Source organism: Solanum stenotomum, chromosome 5 (assembly GCF_019186545.1).
Source record: "Solanum stenotomum isolate F172 chromosome 5, ASM1918654v1, whole genome shotgun sequence".
Classification (NCBI taxonomy): domain Eukaryota; kingdom Viridiplantae; phylum Streptophyta; class Magnoliopsida; order Solanales; family Solanaceae; genus Solanum; species Solanum stenotomum.
This window is the reverse complement of record NC_064286.1, coordinates 41,520,979-41,532,753: the sequence shown is the minus strand read 5'-3', so window position 1 is coordinate 41,532,753 and position 11,775 is coordinate 41,520,979. Positions and strand designations below refer to the sequence as shown.

At 36.4% G+C, this 11,775-nt stretch overlaps 1 long non-coding RNA gene across 1 annotated transcript; it reads left to right on the top strand.

Annotated features, from left to right (window-relative positions):
* Positions 1–7,350: 7,350 nt before the first annotated feature.
* LOC125865314 (uncharacterized) lies at positions 7,351–9,914 on the top strand. Its single transcript, XR_007446342.1, has 3 exons — positions 7,351–7,459; positions 7,709–8,108; positions 9,776–9,914. It is a non-coding gene; the product is annotated as an uncharacterized LOC125865314 (long non-coding RNA).
* Positions 9,915–11,775: the final 1,861 nt, after the last annotated feature.

Here is an 11,775-nt window from a genome sequence, read left to right as displayed (position 1 = left end):
AATAGATTAACTATAATAGTCTCGATCATAAGAAATCAGAATTCAAAACAAGAAAATAGAACCAAGTTCAGAATTCATGGAAAGTTTGGGTAAAACCCTATATGTAGCTCTTGTTGACTGAATTTAGATGATGGGCGTGAGGATGAACTTAGTTCGACTTTGAGTAGTGTTACATACCAGGAAGAACAAAGTTCTCGAACAATCTTGAAGAAAATGCTTGAAAATCCTAGATTTATCCTTTTTAATCCTTTCTCTAAGTCTTGGGAATTATTATGGGTGTATTAGGGTCGAACTAAACTTAAAAATGGCCTTAATTAGGTATAAAACCATCGAGGTTTAAACTTAGAAGGGGTGAGAAAAGACTAAAATAATCTCACTTAAGCTGACAGAAGCCGTCTACGGACGTCCATCTACGGTCCGTACAACCATCCACAAACTATACTGTCCACTCGTGGATCCCTTTACTGAAAATCCAAGTCTCTGACAAGAAACCACAAGTCTCCATCAACGATCTGTACTCCTCTCCATGACTCGTAGAAACCCTTCACACATCGAGTTTGGAGAATAGGTCTGGGTCTTATGACCTTGAACCACGAATGTCAAGTACGGACCGTGTTTCCTTTTATGCCTGTAATTTCCAACCATATACCAATTACCGAAAATAGTAAGTCTTTAAGGGCACACCACGATCACCATTCCACGAGTCGTAGAACTTTATACGATCCATCATTTGTCTTTGTACTTTCCAAGTAAATAATTTTCAACTTTCTGAAGGCTAAGTTTACGAGGCCAACTACGGCTCGCGTTCCTAATCACGGACCATGTTGGTGGCTCGCATAACTGGATCTAAGGCTTGATAATTTCTGAAAGTCCAATGTCTCAACCACGACTCACATTCCATGTGCGGTTAAACCATGTACGACCCGTACATGCCGCTCATGAATGTCACGACCCAAAGTATATCCTAGGCGTAACATGGCCTATAGGACCCCGAGAGGCCCTACACAAGCCACTTAGCATGCTTAAATAAGATAATAGAAAATAAAGAGATTTTAAACGACAATTCATATCATAAAGAGTTTGTTAAAAACGAAGAGAAAGTCTATATGGTCTCAAAAATCATCTATTACATTAAGAGTGATTGTGACGTAACCTTGGCATCACGTACCACATCTAAAAAGTGAAGACTGAAAGCAATAAAAGATTCGGTCCTCGAAACATGAGGACTCACCACTACTCAGTATAACCAAAGTGTCCACTAGACACGGGGATGCGGAATCAGAACATCATATCCTACATTTGAGAAACAATGTAGGCAAGAGTATGCGTTAGTACAAAAATGTACCAAGTATGATAGAAATGCATAGAGTTATCAAATCATGCTAAAAAGGACCTTTCTTGTCATGCAAAGACCAAGTTAATACCATAAGAGAAAGGTTACACAAAATCATAGTAATCATGGTCAAATGCAAGTAAAACCCATCTTTTGTTACTTCTTGAAGTAACCTTAGTTCATCATTAGTGTGGGAATTAAACTTAACCGACATAAAGACCATGTGAACTATAACATGGAATCCGGTGTCTGCCCCACACCGAAAAGGGGTGTCCTTACTTGCCAAGGCAAGAACCTTAACTTCTAGCGTACGTGGATCCACTAGCTAATGTCTATCTAATACAATCATCCTATGCGGGCACATAAGTATGGGATAAGGAGATTGCTACTATAAACTTATCCACTAGCTATGGGAGCATTTCCATCTCAACATCCTCTCGGTGCTAAGCATAAATCTCACGAAATAGTCATAATTTTTTACTCGACTTATCTTTCATGGAAGTCACATCAAATAGCCAATCCAAGCTAGTTTTCTTTAGAATAACTCCTATGACTTGATTCATAGCTAGTTGAGAAAACCTTTCAACTCTAAGAATCCTTATGTGAGGAAACCCCTTCACATGCATGTACTGAGTAGTATGTGAGAAAACTTTTCACAACAACAATACCATATATGATTCTTTCTCAAAGCAATCTTAAATCATTTTCATCACTTTCATAAAGAACATGCATATCTTCATAAACTCATCTTTAATAGTTCAAAACCCACATTATCATCATAGCTTAGAAAATATAGGTTATGCATGGATTCATGGGTATTCATCTTAAAAACATGGAATTATCTTAATTCATTCATAATAGTTCATAAAACAACCAACTATATAAACATTGAAAGGAACCCATGACATGGAAGAAAACCCTAACTTCAATTGGGGATTTCTAACTTTGTAAATTGGAGAATTTAGGAGCTTTATGGAGAAAAGAGCTTCATGGATGAAGACTATCATACCTTAGAGTTCAAAGCCCACAAGCAATGGTGAATTCGAGACTTGATCTTGAAACCCTAACTTGACTTATTCATCGTCCTTAGAGAAGGAAATATTTGGGGAGGATGAACTAGTTATTCTTTTGGAAAATTGAGAGAATGAATGGAATTGGGTGATTTTGGGGGTAAAAAATCCTTATATAAGGATTCTTAGAGTTGAAAGGTGATTTTGGGGCCGTTAAGCTCACCACGGGCCGTCTAGGTGCCCGTGGGAATGACACCTGCTTCGGTAGGGTTTGGAACTTACCACGAGCGACTAAATGGACCGTGGTCCCCTACACGGCCCGTCTAGGGCTCCGTGAAGTATTCCATGGTCCATTTTTGGGTTCTTAACTTTCCCACTTAACCCTTTTTTAGGCTTTCTCTAATCCGAGGTGTTACAATAGCTTCCCCTTGGTAACATTCGTCCTCAAATGAGATTCAAAACATCATAAGGAAGGTAGGAACTAGACCTAGCAGCCCAACATGAATATAATCATATAAATACACATATCCGTGGAGGAAACAACAACTCCAAGCTAAAGCATGTTGAAAACATCATTTCATACGGTCTATATGCAACTCATACTCAAATGCACATAAACATGAAGAAATCAATCAACTAATTCCTTTTTTTTTTCTCAAAAATCAAGTTTTTCATGAACATGCATAAATAAGAAAATCATAGGGATATCTAAGACATATGACACCAAAAGAGTAAACCATGAGGAACTAAATACCTTAAGCTAGAGTAGGGACAGAGGGAAAGAGATGAGGATAACATGATATCATATCGGCCTCGACCTCCCAAGTATCACCCTCAACTAACTAATTACTCCAAAGAATCTTTACCGAAGCAATTTCTTTATTTCTCAACTTCCAAACTTTTCGATCTAAGATCTCAACCGGAACTTCTTCATAAGAAAGTATGTCCTTTATGCCAAGACTCTCTAATGGAACTATAGATGTCGGATCACCAACACATTTCTTCAACAAGGAGACATGGAACACCGGATGCACCGATGCCAAGTAATTAAGTAATTCAAGTTCATATAAGCAACCTTTCCAACATGCCTCAAGATCTGATATTGGCCCATGTAATGGGGACTAAGCTTCTCTTTCTTTCCAAATCTGATTACACCCTTCATGGGTGAAATTTTCAAGTAGACCCAATCATTCAGATCAAACTCAAGATCTCTTCTTCTAGCATCGATATAGGACTTTTGTCGACTTTTGAGCCGTTTTCAACCTCTCTCTAATAAGTCAAACTTTATCCATAACCTCATGTGACAACTCGGGACCTATCAAAGAAAATTCACCGACTTCAAAACTGCCTATGAGAGATCTACACCTCCTACCATATAGAGCCTCAAATGGAGCCATACCAATGCTTGAGTGATAGCTATTATTATACACAAATTCAATCAAAGGCAAGTAATCATCCCAATTACCCTTAAAGTCAATTACACATGCTCTCATCATATCTTCCAAAGTTTGGATGGTATACTCCGCTTGCCCATCGGTTTACGGATGAAAGGACATACTAAGATTAATACGAGTATCAAGACTTATTTGGAAAGATTTCCAAAATAGAGAAGTGAAATGGGTACCATGATCAGAGATAATGGACCAGGGCACTCCATGTAACCTAACCATTTATCTCAAGTACAACTTAGCATAGTCCTCCGACAAATAAGAAATTTTGATGGGAATGAAATGAACCAATTTCGTCATTCGATCTACTATAACCCAAATCGAATCATGTTGTCATCGGGTGCGAGGTAACCCAACAATGAAGTCCATATTCAAATCTTCCCACTTCCAAGTAGGAATAATGATGTATTGGGACAAACCTTCTGGCTTTTGATGCACAACTTTCACTTGTTGACAATTAGGACACTTAACCACAAATTCCGCAATAGCCTTCTTCATCCCATTCCACCAATAAACCTCTCACAAGTCATGGTACATCTTGGTGGCTCCCGAGGGAATGAAATATCGAGAACTATGGGCTTCTGATATGATCTTCTCTCTTAAGTCATCTACATTGAGAACACACAAACGACCTTGATAGTGAAGCACACCATCTCCCCCTTGGGAGAAAGTCTCAACAGACTTTTTAAGCACCGATTCCTTCAATTCAACCAAAGTTGGATCAAGACCTTGCTTGGCTTTCACATCCTCTACAAAAGACGATTCTGAACCATTTTGAACCAAAACACCACCTTTGGTGGAGTCAATTAATCAAACACCCACCTGGGCTAATCTATGAACATCTCGAACCAATTCCTTTTTACTATTCTCTATATGAGCAACACTACCCATCGACAATCGACTAAGAGCATCTGCCACCACTTTTGCTTTATCAAGGTGATAGAGAACACTCACATCATAGTCCTTTTAGTAAATCAAGCCACCTTCTTTGACAAATATTTAGATCCTTCTGATTAAAAACATATTGCAAACTTTTGTGGTCGGTAAATACATCGACAAGAACACCATATAAGTAATGCCTCTAAATTTTCAAAGCAAACACAACCACCGCTAATTCTAGATCATGGGTAGGATAGTTCTTTTCGTGCACCTTAAGTTGCCTTGAGGTATAGGAAATGACTTTCCCATTTTTCATAAGGACACATCCTAATCCAATTCTTGAAGAATCACAATAAACAACAAACCCATTGGTTCCTTCCGGTAAAGTCAACACCGGAGCATAAGTAAGTCTATCTTTCAATTCCTGAAAACTCCTTTCACAAGCTTCCGATCATAAGAATTTGGATTTCTTTTGAGTCAATGCTGTCAATGGAGAGGCAATCGACAAAAACCCTTTCACAAACCTTCTATAGTAACCGGCTAAACCCAAGAAACTTTTAATATATGAAGGGGATAAAGGTCTAGGACAACTCTTTACCGCATCCATCTTCTTAGGACCTACCTTAATACCCTTTTCGGACACAATGTGACCAAGAAAAGCCACGAACTTTAACCAAAACTCACATTTACTAAACTTTGCAAAGAGTTGTTGGCCCTTGAGGAATTGCAACACAATTCTCAAATGATGGGTATGCTCGTCTTCACTCCTTGAATAGATCAATATATCATCAATGAAGATAACCACTAACATGTCGATGTATTGCCTAAACACCCTATTAATCAAATCCATAAAAGTGGCCGGAGCATTTTTCAAGCCATAGGACATCAACAAAAACTCATAATGTCCACGAGCTAATGTCTATCTAAAATAATCATCCTATGAGGGCGCAAAGGTATGGGATAAAAATATTTCTACTAGATACCCGACCTCTAGCTACAGGAGAGCTTCCATCTCAATATCCTCTCAGTTCTAAGCATAAATTCCAAAGAATAGTCATAATTCTTTACTTGACTTATGTTTCATGGAAGGTACATCAAATAGCCAATCCAAGCTAGTTATCTTTAGAATAGCTCCTAAGACTTGATTCAAAACTAGTTGAGAAAACCTTTCAACCCTAAGAATCCTTATGTGAGAAAACCCTTTCACATGCATGTACTGAGTAGTATGTGAGAAAACCTTTCACAACAACAACATATATGCTTCACTCTCAAAGCAATCTTAAATCATTTTCATCAGTTTCATAAAGAACATGCATATCTCATAGACTCATCTTTCATAGCTCAAAACCCATATTATATCACCATAACTTAGAAAATATGGGTTATGCATGGGTTCATGTGAATTCATCATAAAAACATAGAATTATCTCAATTCATGCAGAATAGTTCATTAATCAACCAACTATACAACATTGAAAGGAACCCATGACATGGAAGAAAACCCTAACTTCAATTGGGGATTTCAAACTTTGTAAATTGGAGAATTTAGGAACTCTATGGAGGAAGGAGCTCCATAGATGAAGACTATCATACCTTTGAGTTCAAAGCCCGCATTCAATGGTGAATTAGAGACTTGATCTTGAAACCCTAACTTGACTTCTTCTTCTTCCTTAGAGAGAGAAATATTTGGGGAGGATGAACTAGTTTTTCTTTTGGGAAATTGAGAGAATGTATTAAATTGGGTGATTTTTGGGGTAAAAAAAATCCTTATAGAGGGCTTTGGGTAAAGGGTAAAACGACATAGTATTGAGTTAAAATAATTGGGAAAAGACCCAATAGCCCCTGACTTAAAAACTGTCGAACTGACTTCAATGAGGCCTAAACGGCTCGTCTAGACCACCACGGCCCGTTTAAAAGGTCGTGAAGAAATTCTGCCTAACAAGGCTTCACTATTTTGGGCATAACGTTTTACTCCGATCTTGAAATTAAGCAAACTTTATGGCGTTGGAAAGATGACTCAAATATCTTTAATTTGATAGGTGATGGGCTACCTAATTAATTTTGTGCTAAAAGATATGATTATTTGAAGTTGACCCTAAACTCTAAGTCTGATAAAAACCCCCTTCACGGACGACTTCACAGACCGTTTAGATATCCATGGTTATTTTCCAGTGGCCTAGGATGACAACCTATCACTGGGTGAGTTGTACGACCCACTTAACGGGCCGTTAAGCTCACCACGGGCCATCTAGGTTCCCGTGGGAATGACACCTGCTTGGGCAGGCTCTAGAACTTACCACGAGCTACTAAACGGACCGTGGTCCCCTACACGGCCAGTCTAGGGCTCCGTGAAGGGTTTCATGGTCTATTTTTGGGCTCTTAACTTGCCCACTAAACTCCTTTCTAGCCTTTCTCTAATTCGAGGTGTTATAGTGGAATAGAAAACACACCAATAGTCTTTATGCAACCTTTCCTCTTCCAACTGAGTTATGCACTTTCGAGGTGTTACAATAAGTGAAACTTAACTATGTATGCACATATTTCTACTATATAGAAATGTGAACCCAAGGACGACCAAGGGTAGTTTGGTAATTTTACGTTGACATCCAATTTCTTCTCCGGCATTCCAAGCAGAAACAAAAAAATAAAATAAACGCAACATCTCCTCAATTTCATACCATTGTTTCAATTCTCTTCATCTTCTTACACTTTTTACCCAAATCTTCTTCAAGCTCAACTTGGGTATCCATCTTCCTTATACCTCTTCGTCTCTTTTGTGCTCAAACTGGGTATCCGTTTTTACTATCAATTTGTATGCTAAAGTGGGTTGCTTAAATATTGATGATAATACCCTACAACTCATTTTACATATGTGTGTGCATATATATACACACTTGATGCATAGGCCTTTTCAAGGTTTCTTGTTCCATTTTTGTTTGTGGGTCTGCAACCTGTGTAAAATGTAAACCTGTTTGGTTTTATAGATTCAATTTATTTTTTGGAAACCTTTTATTAGTTGATTTTTATATTCTTTTCAGGTATAATTAACAGGAATTGCACTGGAACAAAGATTCAATTGATCAAGATGTCACCTACAACTCCAAGAGTAACTTCAAAGTCGCGGAAGGGAAGGTAAACTTGACTAGACACTTATGTTGTTCGGATTTCACACCACCATTCATGTCGGTATTTGATTCGGGTGCACATTTAGTGGTTGAATTGTTCATCACATAAATTTAGGATTGAAAAGAAAGGATTCGAGTGCGGTACGAGTGCTGTGATAGGACAAATAAATGTATATTACGACATATAAATCAAAATACAAATGCCAGGATCACGGTTTCACATGCTGTCTGTTCTTGATGAAAGGTGCATTTCAATTTCTCTGGAACAAGTCCAGTGTTTCCCATGCCACCTCCGTGTTTTATTATAATTCAGGTCAGTAGTATCTTCTAATTGATCTGCTCTGCTATATAATAAATAATATATGCTCATGAAACCAAAATACAAATATAGATGAGCCCTTCTAATCTATCTTCAGATACATAACGTGTACTCGAGATTGAGCACATATAAAAACAGTGTTGTCCGTGTTATCATTTAACAAAACCTTTCAATGTAATTTTGTTCCTTATATCTTCAGGAGTCGGAAAAAGGATAATGACATTTACCAGTTCCCTCACAACTTGAATCTGAAGAGGAAAGGACGTGGATGTGCATTAGGCATGCCAATTCACCCATGACAAATCAAATTTTTGCCAGTGTAAACATATGTAAGTTTCTTTTACCAAAGAAAAAAAAAATGGATATAAGATAGTCTTCTGTAAAATTTGACGGATTGGCCAAGTGGCCTAAGTGCCAAATTTGGCTCAAATATCCTCCAAACATCCCATGTACATATTGAAAATATCATCTTTATCCCCATTCTCTATTCTTGTTTTCTAGCTAAAAGAGTGAAATATCAAAAGATGTGTGATTGTATATAGCCTTAGGACTTGAATGAGTTATTTGAACTCAATAACTTCAGACTGCTTTATTTTTCAAACTTCCCCTCCCCAACTCTCAATTACTTATGAATTGATGTGTCAAGTACACCTTTCTATTCGTTGTCTGTTCTTCTGTTTTGTTGTGTATACATATATATTTCTACTATATAGAAAAGCCAAGCAAAGGATGATCAAGGCGAAAAAAAAAGCTAATTTCAGCACTATCCTTATAGCTCTGTAACCATCAGCTTATATTAATGGCACTATGCTAAAATAATGTGAGTTTTTAGTTTTCACTTTCACTTATATAAAATATTCCACATCAAGCCTTCATTCCCTAGGAGGAAAGGAAAATGTACTTGTAGATAAATTAAGAACTTTTCAGACCAAGTAACCACAATTTGCATCTGTTTTGATAGTGTAGCCTATGCCTTTACTAAATTATTAAATATACAATACATTATGTTAAACTCATGTGTTGTTCTATATTTCACCAATAAAAATAATGAATCTTGATATTAGGCTGAGAAGGTTTATGTTCTTCCCTTTCGATAGCTGATTGTGGTAACTGTGATACATGGACAAAGGAATTAACTAAGTGACCTAAGTAATTGCCTATCTTATGGTCCTTAACTTCATATTTCGTGGTTCAATTGCAGCTTTTCACATCATTATAAATAGGCTTCACAAGTTACATTATTGTTCATTTACACACACTTCAATTAATTCATGAATTCCAACTATTTACATAAACCTGCTATTTCTCAAACCTAAATTGCACTATTTGACAAAAAAGGAATTACACTATTTAGTTCATGAGCTCTACGTAAGATGAATAAGGTGCATGTCCATCAATTTACATTCCAGCAGAGACGTCTCATGATATTTATCAAGTTATCTTGATCTTATGATGTTCTCGGTTAGACAAGTTTCTTCAACCTACTCTGATATTTACCCTATTATCGAAGAGATTGTTAAGTTATCACGTCAACCTATTCATGTATAGTGCTCATTGTTTGTAGTTTCTTACTGATTGTTTTACTGCACAAATGGTTCAAAGCTAACACAAGTAAATTATAACTCACTAATGAATTGTTTCTTGGCTGTAATTTGGAACAGATCTGCAAAGGTGATGATTAATGAGAAGCCAAAAAAGTGCAAATGAAATCTGAAGTCAAGTGTAAGAGGTGGTCACTCATGATGAGAAACTCAAGAAGATGAGGGAGCTCAAAAGAAGGAATAAAAATTTTGGTTCAATATATGTATGTACAAATGATCTTTATTGTCATAATTGAATGCTATATGGTTCTGGCAAGTTTAACAGGTATTGTAGGTCTTATGTTATCTAACTGAAAAGATAAATATTTTTCCTCTGAACATACTGTATTACAATGATTTGCAAATGTTGTGACAAAGTCCATTGAGACCTATTCCGGGTTGCATATTAGTCATCTTGAGGTAATATATATATCTTTAGTTACTTCGCTTACATGTTACTCTACTACGATAACACAAGTTCCAAGGTTGTTCTGACACATTATATTTTGTTCTAAAGATTGAATGTTGATGTTTCTAGTGAGAAGTATGACAATATTGTTGTTATATCAGGCCTTTCATTTGACTATGTCCCATCTCCTTCTTACAATACTAATTTTTTCTTTTCATTATTAGTAGCACTAACAGTTGTGCATTCAACGCTACATACATAAGTTTAAATGAATGGAACTTGATAGACTAATATAATTTATGTGAAAAAATAGTTTTTAACCTTTATTTGTTACTTGAAAACACATACGTCAAATCTTACTCGCACATCAAAACCATGCATATGGGGGCTAAACCATCCTCATGTTATTTCTGATTCTGATGTGAAATTTTAGTTCAAGCATGTAAAAAGTAGACCTGTTAGCAATGTTTCTACCCATAAGTAGAATGTGTTTATTGATTGAAAGCTCAATATATCACTCGTGTAAGTTTTGCGTCTAATATTAATGAGTATGACTTTAAGGCATTTTGATTGTCTTCTATAGGGAGATCTTAAAAAGGCTGATGAGCTATTCCTATCTAGATCAAGAGGTGGAAAGGGGGATGAGTCTGCTCTTTTCGAGTCAATTATGTGGAAAAGGATTATACCACTTATTAGTGCAGATCTCGTACGTGCTCAATCAGGCGCCCAAATATCTCTCAGTGAAATCAAATTATCAATTGTGAGTCCATCCGTTAAATCTTCGATATTTATTTACTTCCTTAGTTTTTTCATTATTGCTTGTTCTTTGTGTTGTATGTTGTTAATATGGGACAGTGGGAGGAAAAAGGACTATTGTTTTCGAGTCAACTATGTTGAAAAAGATTAATTATACCATCCAGTGGTAAAGATCTTGTGTTCAATCAAGTGCCAGAATAACTATCAGAGAAATCATGATCTTATCAACTATGAGTCCGTCTACTTGGCCAAATCCTGTGCTAAATCTTCAACATTCATTTTCTTCCTTTTGGTTTTCATTATTTACAAGTCTAAAGAACTATATTCTCAATAATACGGACCACTAATGGTGTAGTGGAATATAATTAAACTCAGCTGAATCACATCAATGGAGGTTCGAACGGTTATCACCAGCCTAAATTATTATCACCAAATCAGATCCAAGCTTCAACAATGGTGGATTTCAAAGCTTTCCACCAAAAGTTTTTCAATTCTGTATGTATATTTCAAATTCTGACTACAAAAGACCATACCAAATCAGCTTTCAAATTCATTTTCACATGTTCCACATTAGAGTCTTGACTCTCGAAATGCCTACCGACACAAAGCTTCTCAAGTTTTTACTTGTTTTCTTTTTAAGGTAAACTTATTTAGCTATGCATACATTTCAACATTTGAGGGTGTTTATATTTTCTTTTATAAGTATAAGATTTTTCCAACACAAAGGTGATTAGTTTTCCTAAATTGAGCATCCATAATTCATTTAATATGATATTGGTACAATTTCTTATCCTAACTCCTCCTCTCTCTTACTTTTCTTATCTTGCATAGAGGTGATACATAATTTTTATATCCATGGGTGTGTAAAAAACTCTAAATAGTTAATGTTGAGTCTTGACCTTATAGTATTTTAATA